Source organism: Ursus americanus, chromosome 5 (genome assembly GCF_024610735.1).
Source record: "Ursus americanus isolate L20-20 chromosome 5, mUrsAme1.1.p, whole genome shotgun sequence".
Classification (NCBI taxonomy): Eukaryota; Metazoa; Chordata; class Mammalia; order Carnivora; family Ursidae; genus Ursus; species Ursus americanus.
In genome coordinates, this window is record NC_142131.1 from 31,016,517 (window position 1) to 31,037,329 (window position 20,813).

The 20,813-nt window shown below is 35.6% G+C and overlaps 1 protein-coding gene and 1 non-coding gene across 4 annotated transcripts in view; both read left to right on the forward strand.

Annotated features, from left to right (window-relative positions):
- The window catches only part of CERT1 (ceramide transporter 1), a 98,583-nt gene that overhangs the window by 8,037 nt on the left and 69,733 nt on the right, over positions 1 to 20,813 (forward strand). The window lies entirely within an intron of this gene.
- Positions 20,525 to 20,713, forward strand: LOC123800265 (U2 spliceosomal RNA). The gene has a single exon (XR_006781873.2). It is a non-coding gene; the product is annotated as a U2 spliceosomal RNA (small nuclear RNA).

A 20,813-nucleotide genomic window follows, 5' to 3' on the forward strand; every position in this document is an offset into this window, starting at 1 on the left:
AATATACAGTCAAAGAAATGGGTAGGAAAGTGACACAACTTGAAAGGAGATGAGGAAGGGACCTAGTGGTATTCACTAAGCCAAGTAGTGATAGAGAAAGTAAAAAGATGAATGAGGCAGCAGATTCTGAGTGGTAGGGTTAGATACAGTGAAACAGGTTGTAGGGAAAAACACAAACATTTATATTCCTGAATCCCATCAACTTTCAGTCTGTTCCTTGCTCTGTGGGTTCAAAGGTTCACTGTTACATTTATCAAGGAAATTACAAAATACAGCTGAATTCAGTGAATTTCTCACAATGAAGTTTACGAATAGAACATGTACTTGAGTTAAATTACAAAAATGTAATACTAATCTTCTCTGTTAAATAGGTATCCTTCCCTTTTCTTAAGTATGGGCTATTATATGTATCACTTCATCTCTGAAGACAAAAAGTAAATGTCAGTGTTGAATTTGCTCACATGGCACTCTTATAAAATTGACAGTATTCATAGGTGAAGAAATCTGGACTTGAAGAATTGTAACCATTAACATATTACTTTCTGGTGCACCTGGTGTCTGAGCCCACCTGTTCTGATAGAACCTAATTCATTGTTGAATTCACTCTTATTTTAGTTTAACAATTAAGTCATTCTTAATTTATTTTAATCATGTTGTTTAGCTATGTGATGATAAATTAGGTGAAATACTTTCAAAGAATAAAGTATTTCCTGGAAGAATTTGTTATTTGGAAATAATTCTCAATGTGAAGGGATTATAAGTGAGTGAGGAAAAAAAAAGTACTTTTTCATTTTATGAAAAATAAGCTATCTGTATATAGAGTAAATGTAGAAAGAAAGTTGAATTTCTGAATTATTATAGTTTATTTGCTTAAGACCTAGTCCATGCTATAAAACTTGCCACATAGTAAATGTTCAGTATATGTTAGTTGTATTTCTTCACTCAAAATCAATGTTTATGGAGTAAAGTGTTCTTTATTTTTAAAATTCTATTTTTAAATAAAATACTCATGGTAAAATAAATGTGATCCATGGCATGAAGAGCTTTAAAAAGTAAATGCTTCTTTTTGCTCTTAGTCCTGCATTCAAGAAATAAAGTTAAATTTCCGTTTTTTTTCTTCCAAATAATTTGTATGCCCTTACAAGCATTTATTTGTTTATATTCTTCATTTTATTTATACAAATGATATCACACTAAATCTGTTGTTCTCTACCTTGTTTTCTTTTAGCATGACTTGGGTGTTAACTACTATATTCTGTTGTACTGTATGGATGTACTATATCTTGTTTATTTGTCCCCTCCCTCTTTTTGGACATTTAGATCATATCTAATTTTTTTTTATTGCAAACACTGTGAGAACAAACATTTATTTTAGAATTCGTTAATAGTTACTGTCAAATGACTCATTCAAAAGAGTACCACTTTTCACTCTTACCAGTAATGTATGAGTGTCTGTTTTCCCATACCCTCAAGTATTGAGGAAGTTGGGTTTCGGCAAATGTTAAAATATTTGTCAAACTGCTACATAAAAATAGTATCTTAATATTTTAAATTGTATTTTCTATTTATGAGATTAACTTCATATGTTTATAGGCCATTTATATTTCTTTTTCCTCTTCCAGTCATTTATTCATCTCTTGTTCTTTCTTTTCTTTCCTTATTGATTTATAGAAGCTGCTGATAACATGATAATTGGCCATTTGTCATATTTGTTGCAAATATTTTCCCCAATTAGTCATTTGTGTATTCTTTCCTTGTATTATGGTCTTTTATAGCCATACAGAAATTAAAAATTTTTACATGCTCTTATTGACCTTTTCCTTTATGGCTTCTGCATTTAGTTATGTTTAGATAGTATTTCCCACTTCAAAGACTATAATAATATAGTACATAGCTATATTTTCATCTGAAATTTACGTTTGAATTTTATTCCTGTGAGTTATTTTAGTGTAAGGAGTGGTGTGGGAATTTAGCTTTTTATTGTTTTCCAAATGACTGTATATTTTAATGCTATTAGTTGAGTAATTCAGCTTTTCTCAACTGGCTTGAAATGTCACCTTCATTATATATTACATTCCTGTGTGTGTACTTGAGGTTGTTTCTGCCCTCTCTTCTGTTTGCTTGGTTTGTGTATTCCTTCTTTTTGTATCATGTTTAAAATTATATTACTAATATTTCATCAACCAACATTTCATGATCCTTTCATGAAGATAAAAGAAGTGGTTTCTTTGCATTTACTGAGATAAAATGTTTTGGGAATTGGGTAGGTAGAGATACTTGGTATAATGAAAATTGTAATGTCTTTAGAATTGGTTTGCCTGTGATGTATAGTCCCTTCTCACCCTAGGTATCTGATGGTGTACCTGAAGCTTCGTAGAACTTCTTTAATTACCAAATGAATGGAATTCCTATTACTCTTGCATGTTGGCTATATGGAGATATATCCACCAATTTCATGGTTTAATATTTTCAGAGGGAAAACTGAAAGGTAGTGAAAATCTTTATTGTTAGATTTTAAAAAATTAAAGCCAGATAGCTCTTTGGTAAGTAGGGGTTGAAAGAGAAGTTGAAAGATCCTGGCAAAATTAAAGAAGCTAATAGAGATGTAAAAGCAAGGGAAGGAAGTATTCAAATTGAAGAAAACTATAAAACTAAACAAAAACATTCTAAAGTACCAGATAAAGACTAATCAGAACCAAAAAGTTTTTGAAGGTGGAATTATAAAGTAAGAAATTATGATACAGAATAATGTTCAGCAAATTTTATATCACCAAAGATGACTAGTGTGCCATAAATAATCATTATAAAAGACACTCTAGTGAGAAATGTAAGAAGTTGGCCTTATATCAAGTATGTAATTTTTCTGTATTGAACTGTTAGAAACAAGTAGTATACAATTGGTGGTATACAACAAGAAAAAGTACTAGATAAGATATTAGTTGGTAATTCTCATTTGAGGAGCATTTGCCTATGAATTTCTAAAGAAATTAGAATCTTAAACCACTAAGATTTATGTCTTGAAAAACTAACAATATCTGTTCAGTTGATTTGGAAATATCATCTGTGTTTAGATAACTTGAATGTAACTCAAATAATGTAACTCAAATAATTCAAATATAACAGGAAATATTTAAATATTTGATAAAAGAGTTTTGTTTTTTTTTAAGATTTTATTTATTTGTTAGAGAGAGAGAGATCACAAGTAGGCAGAGTGGCAGGCAGAGAGAAGCAGGCTCCCCACTGAGCAGTGAGCCCGATGCAGGGTTCCATTCCAGGACCCTGGGATCATGTGACCTGAGCCCGAGGCAGACGTTTAAGCAACTGAGCCACCCAGGTGCCCCTGGTAAAAGGTTTTATAAGTGAAAAAACATAAAAAAGGATACTCGTTGAAGTGTAGGACCCAGAATGTTGAATAATTTGCCCAAAATTACATAATTACAGAATGTAATTGGCTTGCTAGATTTGCCCTAACAAAGTACCACAAACTGGGTGGCTTAAACAGCAAACTTGTCTCACAGCTCTGGAGATTAGAAGTCAGATCAAGGTGTAATCAGAGTTGGTTCCTTCTGTTGCTTTTGGTGGTTTACTGGCCATCTGGTGTTCTGGTGCTTATGGATGCATTACTCCCATGGAGTAATATGAACATAATCATGTTCACATTTGCCCTTTTTGTAAGGACACCAGTCATACTGAATTACGGGCCTACTCCAGTGTGACTTCATCCTAATTAATTACGTTTCTATTACTGTTTCCAAATAAAGCCACATTCTGAGGTATGCAGGTTTAGGGTTTCAACATATACATTTTGAGCACACGATTCAACCCATAACACTAAATATCTGAGTTAAGACTACAACCCAAGTCTCCTGATTCCCATCTGGTGTTATTTTATCACATGTCACAGCATAGGAAAAAATGTATATATATATGATACATTTTATTTTGTGTAAGACTTGCAGGAACATGCCTGTTAAATATTTATAAAGCAGTTCTTTAAAATTTGTGATTTACTATTAATGCTTTCTGTTCAGTCTCTATAATAAATATAGTCTGCATTTTAGCATTGAAGTTTCCATGAAACAAGGAATATACATATTTTCTGGATTTTCCTGCTTAAAACAGTTAGCAAGAGGCTATTTTCTTAATTTTCTTGAAGGTCTTTTAAGCTTCACATATGCCAGTTTTATTCAGTATTTTTATTTAGCATTATATCTTAATTTCCAAAGTGCTTAACATTTCATTCATGGTCTCTGAAGTCAGACGTGGGTTTACATCTTGTCTCTTCTTATGGCCAAAGGTACCTTTGGGTAGATTACTAAATTTCTCTTTTGAGTTTCACCTTTTTTTTTTTTTAATAATAATTTTTTATTATGTTATGTTAGTCACCATACAGCACATCCTTAGTTTTTGATATAGTGTTCCATGATTCATTATCTACATATAACACCCAGTGCTCCGTGCAATACGTGCCCTCCTTAATACCCATCACCCAGCTAACCCATCCCCCCGACCCCTCTCCCCTCTGAAATCCTCAGTTTGTTTCCTGGAGTCCATAGTCTCTCATGGTTCATCTCCCCCTCTGATTTCCCCCTTCATTTTTACCTTCCTTCTCCTAATGTCCTCCATGCTATTCCTTATGTTCCACATATAAGTGAGTTGCACCTTCCTTAACTGGTTAAAGATGGGGAGGATATAAGATCTAAGTATGGGATGCTTATGTTTATTAAACAGAATAACATAGAAGCACTTGTACAGTTCTTGGTCTATAATAGGCACTAAGATTTAAGTTTCTTTTGTTTAATGTTTGTATTAGAAATAAAGCCTGCAGTTTAAAAATAAAGAAAAGGGGGGTGCCTGGGTGGCACAGCGGTTAAGCGTCTGCCTTCGGCTCAGGGCGTGATCCCGGCGTTACGGGATCGAGCCCCACATCAGGCTCCTCCACTATGAGCCTGCTTCTTCCTCTCCCACTCCCCCTGCTTGTGTTCCCTCTCTCGCTGGCTGTCTCTATCTCTGTCGAATAAATAAATAAAATCTTTAAAAATAAATAAATAAATAAATAAATAAATAAATAAATAAATAAATAAAAATAAAGAAAGGGGAAGTTGGCAAAGCCTTTTATTAAAGGGTGACAAAGATGCAGATAACTTATTAGAGCCAGGATATGCTCCATTTTCTATTTGAACAGATGCTCATTCACTTCCTTTAACCACTTTTCTTCCACCAAGTGGTTCTGTTTCCCTCTCTCTCCCTCTCTCTCCACACACGCACGCACACACACACACACACACACACACACAAACAGTTAAGTTTTTATATGCTTTCTGCATGTTCCTGACAGACTCTTGTTCTATTTATTGTTTTTTTTAAAGTCATGTCATGCCTTCTTAAGACCGAAATTTTTTTAAGTATAATTTACATTCAGTAAAATTCACCCCTTCTAAGTGTACAATTACAGCTTTCATAAATGTATACAGTCATGTAATCACTACCACAATTTCAAACACCCCAGAAGGATATAGACAATTTCCATCATCCCAGAAAGTTCTCTCCTGCCTCTTTCTAGTCGGTTACCTCCCCGTCCCCAGCCTCTGGGAACCACTGTTCTTGTAGTTTTGCCTTTCCCAAAATGTTATATAAATGGAATCATACAGTAATGGAGCTTTTTGTGTTTGGCTTTTTATTTAGCATAATGCTATTGAGAGTCATCCATGTTGTTGCATTTATCCTTAACCTGTTCCTTTTTGTTGCTGAGTACCATTCCACTGTATAGATGTATACAGTTGTTTATCCTTCACCATTGAGGGGTATGTGTTTGTATCCAGATTTAGGCTACCATAAGTACGGCTGCTGTAAATATTCACATGCAACTGTGTAAACTTTTGCTTTTATTTCTCTTGGATAGATAATTAGGAGTGGGATTGCTGGATCATAGAGTAAATGTCTTTTTAACTTTATAAGAAACTGCCAAACTGTTTTCCAAAGTGGCAATACCATTTTATTTTCCTAACAACAATGTATGAGAATTCCAGTTGCTCAACATTTTTGTCATTACTTGTTTTTTGTTTTTATTTTAACCATTCTAGTAGCTGGGTAGTGATAACTCATTGTTTCAACTTGCATTTTAATAATGACTAATAATGTTTCATATCTTTTCATCTGCTTGTTATTTGTATCTCTTTGGTGATATGTCAGTTCAAATCTTTTGTTTCTGTTTGTCTTATTAGAGTTATGAAAGTTCTTTGTATATTTTGGATACTGTAATTTTTGTCAGATATGGGTTTGTTTTTTTTAATCAGACACGTATTTGACAAATATTTTCTCCTAACCTCAAAGCCTGATTTTTGTCACTATCATCAGAAAATCAATTACATATGTATCAATTATATATAAAACATATATAAATGTATATTTTGCAGACTTTTTACTCTGAATTTTTAGAAGCCCTTGAAGGCAATTTATTTCCCAGTATAGTTTGCAAAGATACCAGCACTATTATGAGGTTTATTATATAGGTTATTTGTAGAGAGGTAACATTTCTCACATTCTTTAAATTTTTGTTTTTTAATTTGGGCATACAGTGGCACACTGTTGCTTAAAGTGACAAAGCTTTAGATTTGAAATTACCTGCTTAAAACTCATCAGGTAGTGAATTCACTGGTATTGGCTGTTGAACTTCTTCTTCGGAGTAAGTGCTGTGTATGCTTGTTGTTTCTTCACTGACACAGGAAAACCATGGCTGATGAAAAATGATACATTCTGTTGGTCACCAAGTTAGAGAATATATATTATCCAACAATTATTTCTTTTAAAAGTATACTTACTAATATACTTACTAGTATCCTCGCTAGTGAGGATTATCACTTAAAAAAGAAAAAGGTCACTTATGAATTGATCATAAGGAACCAAGAGACCAAGAAGCCATGACTAGTTGAGGCTCATCCAGAAATTAGGGTGGTCTCTAAAGTGATAATGTACTGAGGGTAGGAGACAGGGTTGGGTAATGATTCTTGAAACTTACACATAAACCCAGTTTCATGCAATGACATTTTCTCCTGTTGCGAAAGTTGTCAGGTGGTTTCATTTGACTTTTAAAAAATTTGGAAGTTCATCTCAGTAAAGACGCATATACTTTATCTCCTTGCCCAAAGTCAGTGGGTTAAGCTGAAAAGGGAGAACCAGAGAGGAGACAATAGAAGAGATTTTAGAAGCTGGAAAACAGATGGACAACTGCAAAGTGAGTTAATAGATCCTGGAAACCCATATCCTAAGTTATCAGTTGGGAAATCCGAGAACTAGATTTACACTGCAATAATATAATACTTGAGCAGTACCAGATACCTCTTGAAATAAGAATTTGGATGTCAGAGTTGTAAATTATAAGGAGGATACAGAGTATCCCAGATTTTTCTCTCCCAACTCTGTGTGATTGGGTGGTTGACCTACTCCTGCGCTCACCTGACAAAGATAGGAGGTTTATTCGATAGGGAGAGTAAAATAGTGGTCTCTGGGCTGGAGAGTGTGGAAATGCACATAGAAACAATAGAAAACAAGGAGCGATGCTAAAATAGAGGTGGTTAGGGGAAGTATGCAAAGTGTGAATACTCAGATCTTAACTTCACCCTATTCACTTACTTGGCTCAGCAAACACTAGGTGACAAACTTTCATACTGAGGGCAGGAGATTGCTGGGGACGTCTCTAGAGAATCTGCCCAGCCCAAGAGGGAAGACCTAAAGATAACATCAGAGCTTCTTCAACAAAGTAGCCCAACTAGATTAGCCAGCAGTGAAGCTCGTCTTTGATAAACTGCCCATACATAACTTTTCAGGTTCCAGTCAGCTTTGTGGATCCCCAACTTTTAGAAATGAATAGACAGTCAAGGACCACCAGGCATATGAGACTTCCAGCATGAAAAAGATCAAGAGAATAAATGCAAGATGAGGCAAGAAATTTTCAAATATTCCACAAAAATAAAGAAGAAAAATTTTTTTCTCTGTATTCTCAGAGAATTTGGAATCATGAAACAAAAATGTATACTATAAAAAAGAAAGGATTAGAAAGAGCTGTTGGAAATTATAAATATGGTAGCAGTGATGAAAAAAATCAGAAGGGTTAGAAGATAGAATTCTAAACATTTCCCAGAAAATTGAGAAGATAAAAAAGATAGTGAATGAGAGAAAAGAAAATTAAAGGAATGATCCAAGAATTTTAATATTTGAACAGTAGAAACTTGAGGAAGAGAGAACAAAGAAAGGAAATATCAGTGAAAGAATACAAGGGTATAAAAATCTTGATTTCAAAAACGTAATGAGTTTACTGAGATGAATTGCAAGAAAACAAATTTTATAGAAAACAAAAGAATACGAGACAAATTCATAGAAATAAAAGACATGAGTTTGGGGTGCCTGGATTGTGCAGTTGGTTGAGTGTCCAGCTCTTGGTTTCCACTTGGGTCATAATCTCAGGGTCCTGGGATCGAGCCCCATGTGGGGCTCTGTGCTCAGCACAGCATCTGCTTGGGTTTCTCTCTCCCTTTGCCCCTCCCCGCTGCAATCTCTCTTTCTAAAATAAATAAATCTTTGAAAGAAAGAAAGAGAGAGGGAGGAAGAAAGGAAAGGAAATGAGTTTTCACTTTGAAAGAGTCAAGGAAGGCCCAGCATGTTAGATGAAAAAAGACACGTTATTAAACACACGTCCTTGTACTGAGTCAGACCACTGGGAAGAAGGAAGATGCTGCATGCTTCCAGAGGGGGAAAACAAATCACAACAAAGAATAAAGATTCAAAATGACTATGGACTTCTCAAAATACTAGAAGCTAAAATGCAATGGGCCATACCTTCACTCTTCTGAAGAATTATTTTTGACACTAAATTCTATATCCAGCCAAACCATTAAAGCACTGTAAGGGCAGATAAAAGCATTTTAAAATGTCTCAAAAAATTCATTCCTTGGGGCTTTTAAAATGTCTTATTTTAGAGATACATACTCCCATATCTACAGGTGAAATGATACGTTTAGTATTTGCTTCAAAATAATCCATCTGGAAGGGCTTGAATTGGTGGGGGGTATAGATGAAATAAGAATGACCAAAAATGTTAGTTGTCATAGAGGGATAGTGGTGTATGGGGTTTATTATCCTGTTCTTTATTTTGCATATGTTTGAAAATTCCCGTAATAAGTAAAAAACACGCAAATGCACATTCTACAAAGCTTTCTTTTAGAAAATGTGCCCCATCAAAACAAGGAAGTATTAAATAAGAGAGAGGGAGATATGGCAGAGAACATTGTTCTGAAAGTGTGATCTCCAGGCCATTAGCACCAAAATCAGCTGTGAACTTGACAGAAATGCAAATTCTCAGGCCCGGTCTCAGACCTAATGAATCAGAAACTTGGGCAATGAGCCTCAGCATTCTGATGCATGCTGAAGGTTCTTGCTCTCCTAAAGCAAGAAAAATAGCTATGCTCAAGTTAAGAATGGATATCTCATTCTCTTAACTGCTTATTCTCTGGACTTTGATATTTGATCTGACATTTAAATGAATGAAGTCATTATGCATAAAGGCAGAGGAATTGCTATTAGTTGTGCTGTTGTTGGTAGCAGTCTGAATGGTCAATGGATATAAAAGGTTCAGACTTTGGTAAATTGTTAAGTGATTGTCTCAGAAACAAGAGTAGTTATGAGTCGAACAGATGAACATCCAGTGTATCAGCCTTACTGCTGGTCTAACTGGCACCTTGACATTCTCTGCTAACAGTGTTCATTGAATTTTCCATTATCTAGAATGTCTTTTCCCTCCTCCACTATCAAGACCCTGTCTTTTCTCTGGGTCCAAACCAAGCCACAACTTTTCAACAAACCATTCCTCATCTTTTTGTCTTAACTATAAGCTTTTTAAAAAAGAAACATGGACTAAGCAACTGTTATGTGCTACACATTTTGCTAAGTATTTTACATGTTACCTCCTTCAGTCATCGTAATAATCTCCTTATAGCCTAACTAAATATTACCTGATATATTTAACATTTTCATATATGTGCTTTTCTCTTGGTTTTGTGCCTTTGATTTTTACTTCAATAGGAATAGTAATTGCCCACTTCTATTTCATGATGGAAGGATTTCCATTAGCCCAATGGTTCCCAAACTTCAGTGTGCATCTAGAAGGCTTGTTAAAACAGATTCTCATTATATTTGTAAGTTCTATGTAAAAGTGAAACATTTTGAAAGACATGAATATTTTCAAGTTATTAAATTGTTTTTGCTATTTAGAAGACTTGGAAAAATTAGTTTTAAAAGCTAAATTAAGGTCATTAAAATATGCCTTGACTGTGAAGTAATTATAATCATTGAAGTTTTAGCAAAGTTTTGTAACATTTCAGTAATGTTACATTACACAAATGCATATTCGTAGTTCTGCCATCACATAATTTGAATAAAAGTCTCTTATCGGGTTGTGATTCCCAGTGCCTAGCACAGTGCCTTCATAAAAGCCTATCAGTTGAACTATAGTAAACCTTTTTTTTTTTTTAAGATTTATTTATCTTATAGAGAGAGGGAGGGAAAGAGAATCTTAAGCAGAGTCCATGCTGAGTGCAGGGCCTGACACGGGGCTTGATCCCAGAACCCTGAGATCACAACCTGAGCTGAAACCAGAGTCAGACACTTAACTGACTGCACCACCCTAGCACCCCAACATAGCAAAATCTTTATATTTCTGATGTGGATTTGATTTCAGAAATTATTCAGAATTGTTGAACCAGATAATTGAAGTTTAATAAAGTCTTTTGGGCCAATATATATTTTAGACAGAGTATAGCATGTAGAAGATATTTATTTATGTTAATTTGCTTACTAAAACTTCTTTCTTTTAGTCTGAAATATCGCAGTTTAATATAATAGAAAATGTACTTAGATGCAGAAGTTTGCTTTTTATGATTCTTGGGACACGTAGGTGATCCTTTTTTTAATGGCAAATCATTACCACTAAAATTCCATTATAATAATTCCACAAGGGATTTGCAGACATCATGGGAGAAGATTACAACTTTATTTTCACTAACTTTTAACTGAAATTTTGCATTTTCTTTATTAATGTAGAGAAAAATTATAGTAATTTTGTCAGTATCTGTGACCTTTTCACCAACAGAAATTACAGATACTGTCCCGCGACATTATTGGCATGTTGTAGGTATCTCAAAACATCACTAGCTGCTACTAGATTCTAATTTGTTAGTATAAACTCACACACATCTATATTAGTATACCTTAACTTAAATTTTTTAAATTATAAATTCTATGTAATTGGTTTCTTTCAGAATCATATGTATTTTGCTTTATACTTTTGAAAACATTGTTCTGAGGATTCTAAAAGTTTCACCAGATTTGCCCAGGAGTGCTTGAACCCTTGCATTACACAGGGCTGCACAGAACGTTTTTGTAGCATTAGAATTTTGTTTTGAGTCTGTTAATTATGTCTTTAATCTAAGATGAAAGAATTAATATCTAAATTTCTAAAGTGAAATCAAGTATTTCAGGCCCAGTGGGGGAAAAATGCATTATACTATCCTTTCTCTGCTGGGTTTCAGGCTCTCTTGGGTTATAAGGTTTTGTGTGATCTGCGTTCTTTTTAACCTTCATTTCTTACCAGAGTCCCTCCTCTCATGGTGTGATCTCCAGTCATGTTGTACTTTCAGTGTCTTATCTAGGCTTGCTCTTTCCTGCTACAGATCTTTATATGTGCTTTTCTTGCTGTTTGAAATGTTCTTTCTTTTTCCCTTTGTTCATTCCATTTCATCCTTCTCTTGGCTCAGGTATTACTTCCTTGGAAACCTTCCCTGGCCTACCGGACTAGATTATTTCCTTTTATTATAGGCTTTCTTAACATGATGCACCTTTCTTGTTTATGGCTTGTTACAGTTGAAGTTTTATATTTCTCATCTGATGATTTGGTTAATGTGAGCTCCACAAAGTTAAGAACCTATTCATCTTTACCGTTGTATCCTCAGTGCCTCAAGTGGTGTTTGGTAAATCATAGGTGTTCATAAATATTTCATTGGTTGGCTGGTTACATGGATAAATAAATGAATGAAAGTTTTAAATCATGGTTGCCCAATAGAAATATGTGAGTCACAAACACAAATCACATATATAATTGAAAATTTTCTAGTAGCCGCATCAAAAAAGGAGAAATAAATGAGATTGATTTATTATATTTTATTTAACTTAATATATCCAAAATATTGTCATCCTAATATACAGTCAGAAGAAATTATTACTGAGGTGCTGGGTGGCTCAGTCAGTAAAGTATCCAATTCTTAGCTCAGGTCTTGATTTCTGGGTCATGAGTTCAAGCCTCATGTTGGGCTCTGCTGGGAGTGGAGCCTACTTAAAAAAAAAAAAAAAAGAAATTACTACTAAGATATTTTACATTCTTTGTCTTCTACAAAGTTTTCAAAATCCAGTGTGTATTCTACATCTTACAGCTCATTATATTTCAAACTTGCCACACATAACTAATGACTACTATATTGGACAGCACAGGTTTAGATGTCAAAGCACATTGAAAATAAATTCACGGCTGTCTGCATCATGGTCCAGCCTTTTCCTCAGGGTAAATATTAAAATCAGGGTTTTGTTTATGCAGAAATTCCCAAAATTGAGGTAAAAATAAGAGACAAGATACCCAGAGGGCACATCAAGTCAATATGTTAAATGAAAAAAGTTGAAATGAATAGTGAATACTTATAATTTGTTTTCCTGTATATTTCCGTCAACATTTGCATGTTAGGTTTACAAACAGAAAGGGAAAACAAAGTCTTGGGAAAGATGTTATGCAATTGGGAACAGTGAGATTATGCAAACTGACCTTGTCTGGGAATCTTTTCTTAGGTTCTGCTCTCTTAAAGTAAGTAACATTTTTATTAAGTGGATCTTGTTATTTTAGCATCTTTTATTGTAGGGTGTCTGGGAAGGTTCTCTGGCAAAGTGTTACTGTATTTTAATGGGTCTGACCACCAGCTTTAAGATGCACCTGTATTTTATATGTCACGTTGCCCATTGTAGTTGATATCATTTGTAAGACACAGCCTTATTTCAGAGATGTAAAATTTGTGTGTGTGGTGGGGAGTTTTTTAATGGGTGAAATGAGGTATTTGGGTGGAAATCTCAAAGAGGAAAATGAATGTGGTAAGAGGTGACCTGGTGAGAAGGAGCAGCAGTTGTCAAGTACGTCCAGGGCTAGTTGAAGGAACTTTTAAGGAGGCCTGTCTGGCTGGAGACCCATATGGTTTATAGACAAGGGGAAAGTAGTAGGAAAAGTAGGCACAGAGGTGGTGATCTTGGTTGTATAGAGCCTTGTGGGTCATTGTAAGGACTTTGACTTTTTATGCTGAGTGAGAAGGGAAATTATTGGAAGCTTGATCAGTGGAGTGATTTAATCCTAGTAACAGGATCACTTTTGGCTGCTTTATTAAGAATAGATTGTAGGAGGCAAGGATGAAAGCAGGAAGCCAAAATTAGGCAGACTTAGGTGGCTATGCAAATAATCCTGAGGAGAGATAGCAGTGGTTTGGATTGGAGTAATATTGGTGGAGATTATGAGACGTGTTTGGTTTCCAGATTTATTTGGAAGGTATAGCTGATAAGGTTTGCGGAATTACTAATGGATGCCTCATATGATGTGAGAAAAATGAAGGTCAGATGATTTCAGGTCTAAGCAATTGGTCATTACCATTTACGGAAATGTAGAAGCCTGCAAGAGAAGTTTGGTGAGGCAAACCATGTTTGGATGTGTTGAGATTCCCCTTAAGCATTCAGGAGAAGATAGAGAAGAGGCAATTAGGTAAAAGTTTGGAGGTTGGAGGAAGAGGCCTGGTTGAAATCATAAATTGTGTATGTTTGTGTGCACGTGAATGTACATGTGTCACATGGTATGTGTCTTTATAAATTTATCTTTTGATTCTCCTGTCATTGTTTGTTTCTTCAGAATTCCTTTTTTTTTTCCTCCCGTGTATTTAATCTTTGATTTTTAATATTAGTGATTTTGTCAACTGTTTGATGACATCGTCTCCCTTTAACAATGGAATATAAAAAGAGATTAAGCAGCTGGCTTTCAGGGGACTCTTGTAAGGAAAGAGACAGCTCCTGTCTTTTTATAATTTTTAACTTTTTATTTTGGAATAATTTTATACAAAAAGTTGCAAGAATAATGTGATAACTTCTGTGAACACCTGGATTTAGCAATATTTTAACATTTCTTCTATCATTCTTTCTAGACACACATGCCTTGTATTTTTCCCTGCATCATTTGAGAGTAGGTTCCGTACATCATACCTCCTTTACTCTTAATACTTCAGTATATAATCCAAGAGCAAAGATACTCTCTTAGTACATGTAACCATAATATAGCTGGCAAATTCAGGAAATTTCATATAGTAATACCTTTTTCTAATTTATAGTCTGTATTCCAGTTTCATCCATTGTTCAGCAGTGTCCTGTATAGTATATTTTTCTTTCAGTACAAAATTTAGTCTAGAGCATATATTGTATTTAGTTGTCATGTCTCTTTAGTTTCCTTTAATCTAGAACAATTAGTTCCTTAATTTTTCTTTGTCTAGTGTAACATTGCTATTTTTGAAAACTACAGGCCAGTTATTTTCTAAAATGTTCTTCATTTGGGGTTTGATGTTTCTTTGTGATTTGATTCAGGTTATGCATTCTTGGCAGAATACACTAAAATGATGTGATGTACTTCTCAGGGTATCACATCAGAGGCACAGGTGTCTCTTTGCTCTTCTTTCCTTCCAACCCCTAACCTATCAGCTTTTTCTTTTTTTTTTCTTTCTTTTTTTTTTTTTTTTTTTTTTGTAAATGTTATAGTTAAGATTTGGAGGGTGGGGAGGAGAACAGGGGTTCTATGACTTAAAAAGAAAGTTGGAAAAAACATTGCATTAAGTTTGGTATGCTGCTTGCCCCTAAAAATCTTCCAACTAATTCTCCTTGTTTTGATTCAATACTGAAACTTTCAGATTATCATATGATATTTCTGGTGGTATTCTTTTTTTTTTTTTTAACTTCTGAAATTCCAGTTTATTTTATTTTATTTTTTTAAAGATGTTATTTATTTATTTATTTGACACAGACACAGCCAGTGAGAGAGACAGCCAGTGAGAGAGAGTCAAGCAGGGGGAGTGGGAGAGGAAGAAGCAGGCTCCCAGCAGAGGAGCCTGATGTGGGGCTCGATCCCAGAGTACTGGGATCACGCCCTGAGCCGAAGGCAGACGCTTAACAACTGAGCCACCCAGGTGCCCCTCTGGTGGTATTCTTATAAGGAATGCATTTGCCAGAAAATTGAAATGTCTGCTTACCAGAGCATTTATTTCTTCCTATAAATTATGATATGTTCACTGATACATTACTCAGTGTCTTGTGGTGCTGATAGGATCTAGTTTCTACATTTACATAGTAATGTTTTCATTCCCTAGACTGTGGGGACTTTCCCAAGATCATACCATTTATGTTAGATTCTGAATATAGTCAGCTGGCCTCCTTTAATGCCTCTGTCATCAGCCTGCATGAGTGATGATAATCTCATATCGTCCACTTTGAACATTTTGTTGGGTATCTTTTTATTTTAAAAACAACTTTTAATTTTGTAATAATTGTATCTTAAAGAAACTTGTAAAAACAGAGCACAGGGGTTTTATTTCTGGAAGTTGACATTGGTACAACCCACAGATCTTATTCACATTTTACCACTTTTATGTGTACTCATTTCTGTATGTGTACATGTGTATGCATGCACGTGTGTGTATGTAGTTCTATACAGTTTTATAACTTTCATAGATTCTTGTAACCACCATTACAAATAAAATACAAAACTGTTTCATCAGCACGAAGAACCCTCATTCTACCCCTTTATAGTCACTGCTCTCTCTCTTCTTTCCCTCCAGGCTACTCTCTCATCCCTAACCCCTGCAACCACTAATCTTCTCATCATTTCTATAAATTTCTCATTTTGAAAATTTTATATAAATGGAATCATACAGTGTTACCTTTTGGGATTGGCTTTTTTTCCTCAGCATGATTTCCTTAAGACCCACTACGCTATTGAGTATATTGATAATTTGTTCCTTTTTATTGCTGAGTAGTATATGTATCACAGTTTGTGTACCATTCACCAGTTGAAGAACATTTGGATTTCTTCCATTTGGGGTCTGTTACAAATAAAGCTGTTATGAACACTGGTGTGCATGTTTTTGTGTGGATGGTAGTTTTCTGAATTTAAGTCTCCACATTCTATAAATAAATGTTTGTTTAGTGTAAGTCACTGTCCTACGGCCTGATTTATACTGGTGTGCTAAACAGGGCCTCTGTTATATACAGTCCTTAATCGCATATGGTTGTATAGGTACATACTAAAGTGCTCTTAAGGCAACAGGCATGATTAGGATCACATTGTTCATGTGCTTTTGTAACCTCTTTATTTTCTTCCCACGTATAAGATGTCAAATTTCCAACCTTTGGAAATGCTGTTTTTGAATGGATATCTAATACTGTATTATGAAATGAACATTTGCTATTTTTGGTCTGCTTATTGCATCATCCAGAGGTCCACTCATGGAACCAGAAACCACTGTAGGTATTTCAGCAGAAAGTGTTCAGAGCTCAAAGAACAAAAGAAAAACATGTGGGTAGTGCATAGGTAGTAACTGCAGGGACCAGCTTGTACAAATCCTAGGGCCAGAGGAACAAAGGGATGAAGTTGGGGTCATCAGAACATATAAGTTGGGGAGAGAGCCCTGCAGAGTTGGGAGTTGGATTTCTGAAGTGAAAGGGTTGCCCACTGGTGCCAATATCACAGGAGCCTTTTGGGACTGAGGCTTAAACCTCTGAGTTGAAAGGACTGCCTAATTAGTACTTTCCAAAGCTGAGGCTCAGACATCTGGAGAGGAATGCACTGTTTATCTGCTATCTCAGAAGCTTAGAGGAAACGCATCATGCAGCTGAGTCGCAGACATCTAGAAGCAAAATTATACCCAGTATAGTTGGTACTAATATCTTAGCAGTTTGAAGGGGAATGTTGTAGAGTCTACTTGACATATCTAATAAGTGGCCCTTGCACAGTTGATGCTGATACATCTGAGGTGGCTAGGTGAGGCTGGTTCAGGGAGTTCTAAAAGAGGCTGGAGACTGGAACTGATTGCCCCTGCCAGGACGAAGGACTTTTGCTGGACAGATGTTGATGGAAACAGTATACAATCAAAAACACAAGTTTTTTTTCTGCCTTCCTCCTAACTTCCAGTCTCCATCTAGCATGTTGTCCCTATTGACAGAACCTAACAAAGGAGGCTAGTAGAGGAAAATGTAGTTTGTAGCATCCCAGTTGCAGTAGCATAAGACAGTATAAAAGGGTGGATTTAAGAGAGGCAATATGATTAATAAGTGGCATGCTCACTATCAGATGAGCTTTTGAAGAATTCCCTACTATGGGTCTGAGGAGAAGGTTTTCCAAATGAATCTGCAAAAGCCAGGTTCTCATTTTCCCCTCTCACCCCAACATCCCTCCAGCCCATCAACTCCCATTAATTAGTATATGGGCATATGAGTTAGGCATAGATAATCAGGCTGCTGATATGCTACCCTACCCCACATCTACTGCCCCTTGTCTCCACCAACCCTACCTTGATTGTGAAGCAGGATCATAAAGAAAGGCAAAGACAGGGAAATTTTCTCAAGATAATTTTGGGAACTGCAGCATCCAGTTTCTAGTAGCAGCAGTGCCAGTAGTGGCTTCCAAGGTCCAGAAGAGGAAGAGGCCCTGTCCGTACCAATGACACTTGTGGTATAGTCTCAGAATTCTCTTACTTAGTCTCCCCTGGCTCCTTTCCATTTTTTTTATCTCGTTTATTTATATTTCTTAGCTGTATGAGTTTCCTGATACCTTCAAAATAAACTCAAGTTAGCAAGAATCACTTTCTCTTACTCGTAATTTAGAGCACTGCTTGATGGATTTTATTGAAATCTGACAGGGTTTATTTAATTACTTCCTGGTTGAACAAAGAAATTTTAGTATTTTGTGTTTGTAAAAAAAAAAAAAAGAAAAGAAAAAAGTTAGATGTTCTGCTTAGATAATTTTAAGTCTTTGACTTCCATGAGCCATCTGGATAGGATATTTGGCAAGTGAGTAGAATAAGGATGAAATCTCCATTGTGGTGGTACTGGGTGGCTAAAACTTGAACAGAAAAACCAGACAGGCATCTTTCTGACCAACAGAACCTGAGAAAGGTTCTGGTACAACCAGGGCTGATAGAAAATGAAGAGGGAATCCACAAAGGAGAAGCCAGAGAAAGGGAACTCAAAATTGTGTAAAAACTCTACCCAAATCTCTGCTTGACTTCTGAACCATCTATGTGTGAGGCAGATGAAAGTAGTCTGAAATGTGATTGGAATAACTGCTACCATGGCAGAGATGTGGGGAGCTAAAACTCCTTTAAAGAACACCTGCCATTTTTTTTGTTTGTTTGTTTTTGTTTTTTTGTTTTGTTTTACCTGTAGGTACCAGGAGAAGGAATGCAATTAGTAAGGAGATAATACAGAAAAAGGGAGCTATAGAAAGGGAACCCCAAATTCTGAATATAAAACTCTGCTCAAGTTTGTACCTGACCCCTCATTTGTGTGTGTTGCAGGCCAGAGTGAAAGTACTCAGAACTGAGATCCTAGCTGCTGCCCATTAAACACATGACAGAATTAGCAATTTGGGTCTGAGCATGTTAATTGCCTGCTGAAACAAAAACAGTATTTTTCAGAACAATAACAAAATCCAGAGTTCACCGCCTAACATTCGCAATGTTCAGGGTCAACTCAAAATTACTCAACATACAAAGAGCCAGGAAATCACAGCACATTCTCAAGGGAAAAGACACAAACAAATGCCAAATTGAAGATGAACAAGATGTTAGAATTATCTGACAAGGATTTTAAAGAAGGTTCTATAAATAGGTGAGGTAAAAGAAAACAGGCTTGTAATGAATGAAAAGGTAGGCCATTTCAGCAAGAAAAAGAAAATATATAAAAAGAACTAATAGGAATTTTAGAACTGCAAAGAATGACATCTGAAATAAAAACCATTCATTCTCTGGGATTTATAGTAGATAAAGGTGACAGAGAAAATAATCAGGATTTTGAATATAGATCAAAAGAAGTCATTCTTAACCCAATTTGGGTTTTTTTTTTGTTTTTGTTTTAAATGAGCAAAATTAAATGGGTTTTTGGGAGTCTTGAGAGGAAAGAAAAGAAAGTGAAAAAAATATTTGAAGAAATTATAGTAAAACTTTTCAAAATTTGGTGAAGAATATAAATTTACAGATTCAAGAAGCTCAGCAAACAACAGGACACACAGAAACCTAACCTATCATAGTCAAACTGCTGAAAACCAAAGATAAACTTTTTTTTTTTAAGATTTTATTTATTTATTTGACAGAGAGAGAGACAGCCAGTGAGAGAGGGAATACAAGCAGGGGGAGCGGGAGAGGAAGAAGCAGGCTCCCAGCGGAGCAGGGAGCCCGATGCGGGGCTTGATCCCAGGACCCTGGGATTATGACCTGAGCTGAAGGCAGACGCTTAACGACTGAGCCACCCAGGCGCCCCCAAAGATAAAAAAAATCTTGAACGTAACTAGAGATAATGACACATAAATGGGGAGATTCAAACTGCTGTACACTTCTCGGTAAGATCATGGAGGCCAGAAGATGGAATGAAAGAAAAAAAAAAACATCATTCCAGAATTCTGTATTCAGTGAAGATATTCTTCAGAAATGAAGTAAAATAAAAATACTTTTAGATAAAGGAAAACTAAGAGAACATGGGCAGACTTGTACTACAAGAAATGCTAATGGAACTTTTTCAGGCTGAAGAGAAGTACGTCCCAGAGGCAAACTGAGATCTTTAGGAACTAATGAAGAGTATCAGAAAAAGTGAATATATATCGGTAATTATAGGATTATTTTTTCCGTTTTAATGCTTTTAAGATACAAAAAATCTGCATAAGCCAAGGTCTAAAAAACTGAAGTTGCTACTACCCCCTCCACCAAGAGAACATGCCCACATTGACTTCACGGGTGTGTTCTTTAATACATTCAAAGAAATAGTCCCAATATCTTACAAAGTCTTTCCAGCACTTGTTAGTTGCCAGCATAACTGTGAAACCTAAACCTATTAAGGACATCACAAGAAAATTGCAGCTCTATGGTGGACATAAATACCATATTTGTTTACAAAATATTAAATCAGTATGTATATAAAAAGGTTTATGTATCACTTCTCAGCTTTTTTTTTTTTTTTTAAGATTTTATTTATTTATTTGACAGAGATAGAGACAGCCAGCGAGAGAGGGAACACAAGCAGGGGGAGTGGGAGAGGAAGAAGCAGGCTCATAGCTGAAGAGCCTGATGTGGGGCTCGATCCCATAACGCCGAGATCACGCCCTGAGCCGAAGGCAGGCGCTTAACCGCTGTGCCACCCAGGCGCCCCAACTTCTCAGCTTTTTGGCTGAGATAATGTGTAGTATCTGTTCTTACCATTTTAATGTCTGATACATCCTCTATCCAAGGACAATATAGTAAATGGATTTTGGAGCAGAAAGATGGAATAGGAGCTTGCTCCATCCATACAAGCATCGACCTTGTACCGTAGTATCTCCAGGAATGGTGCACCCCCTTGGGACGAAAGAAAAAAAAAGGATTATATGTCATGACCAAATGGACTTTATCTCAGGAATTCAAGGTTAATTTAATGTTTTCAATCAGTCACTGTAATTT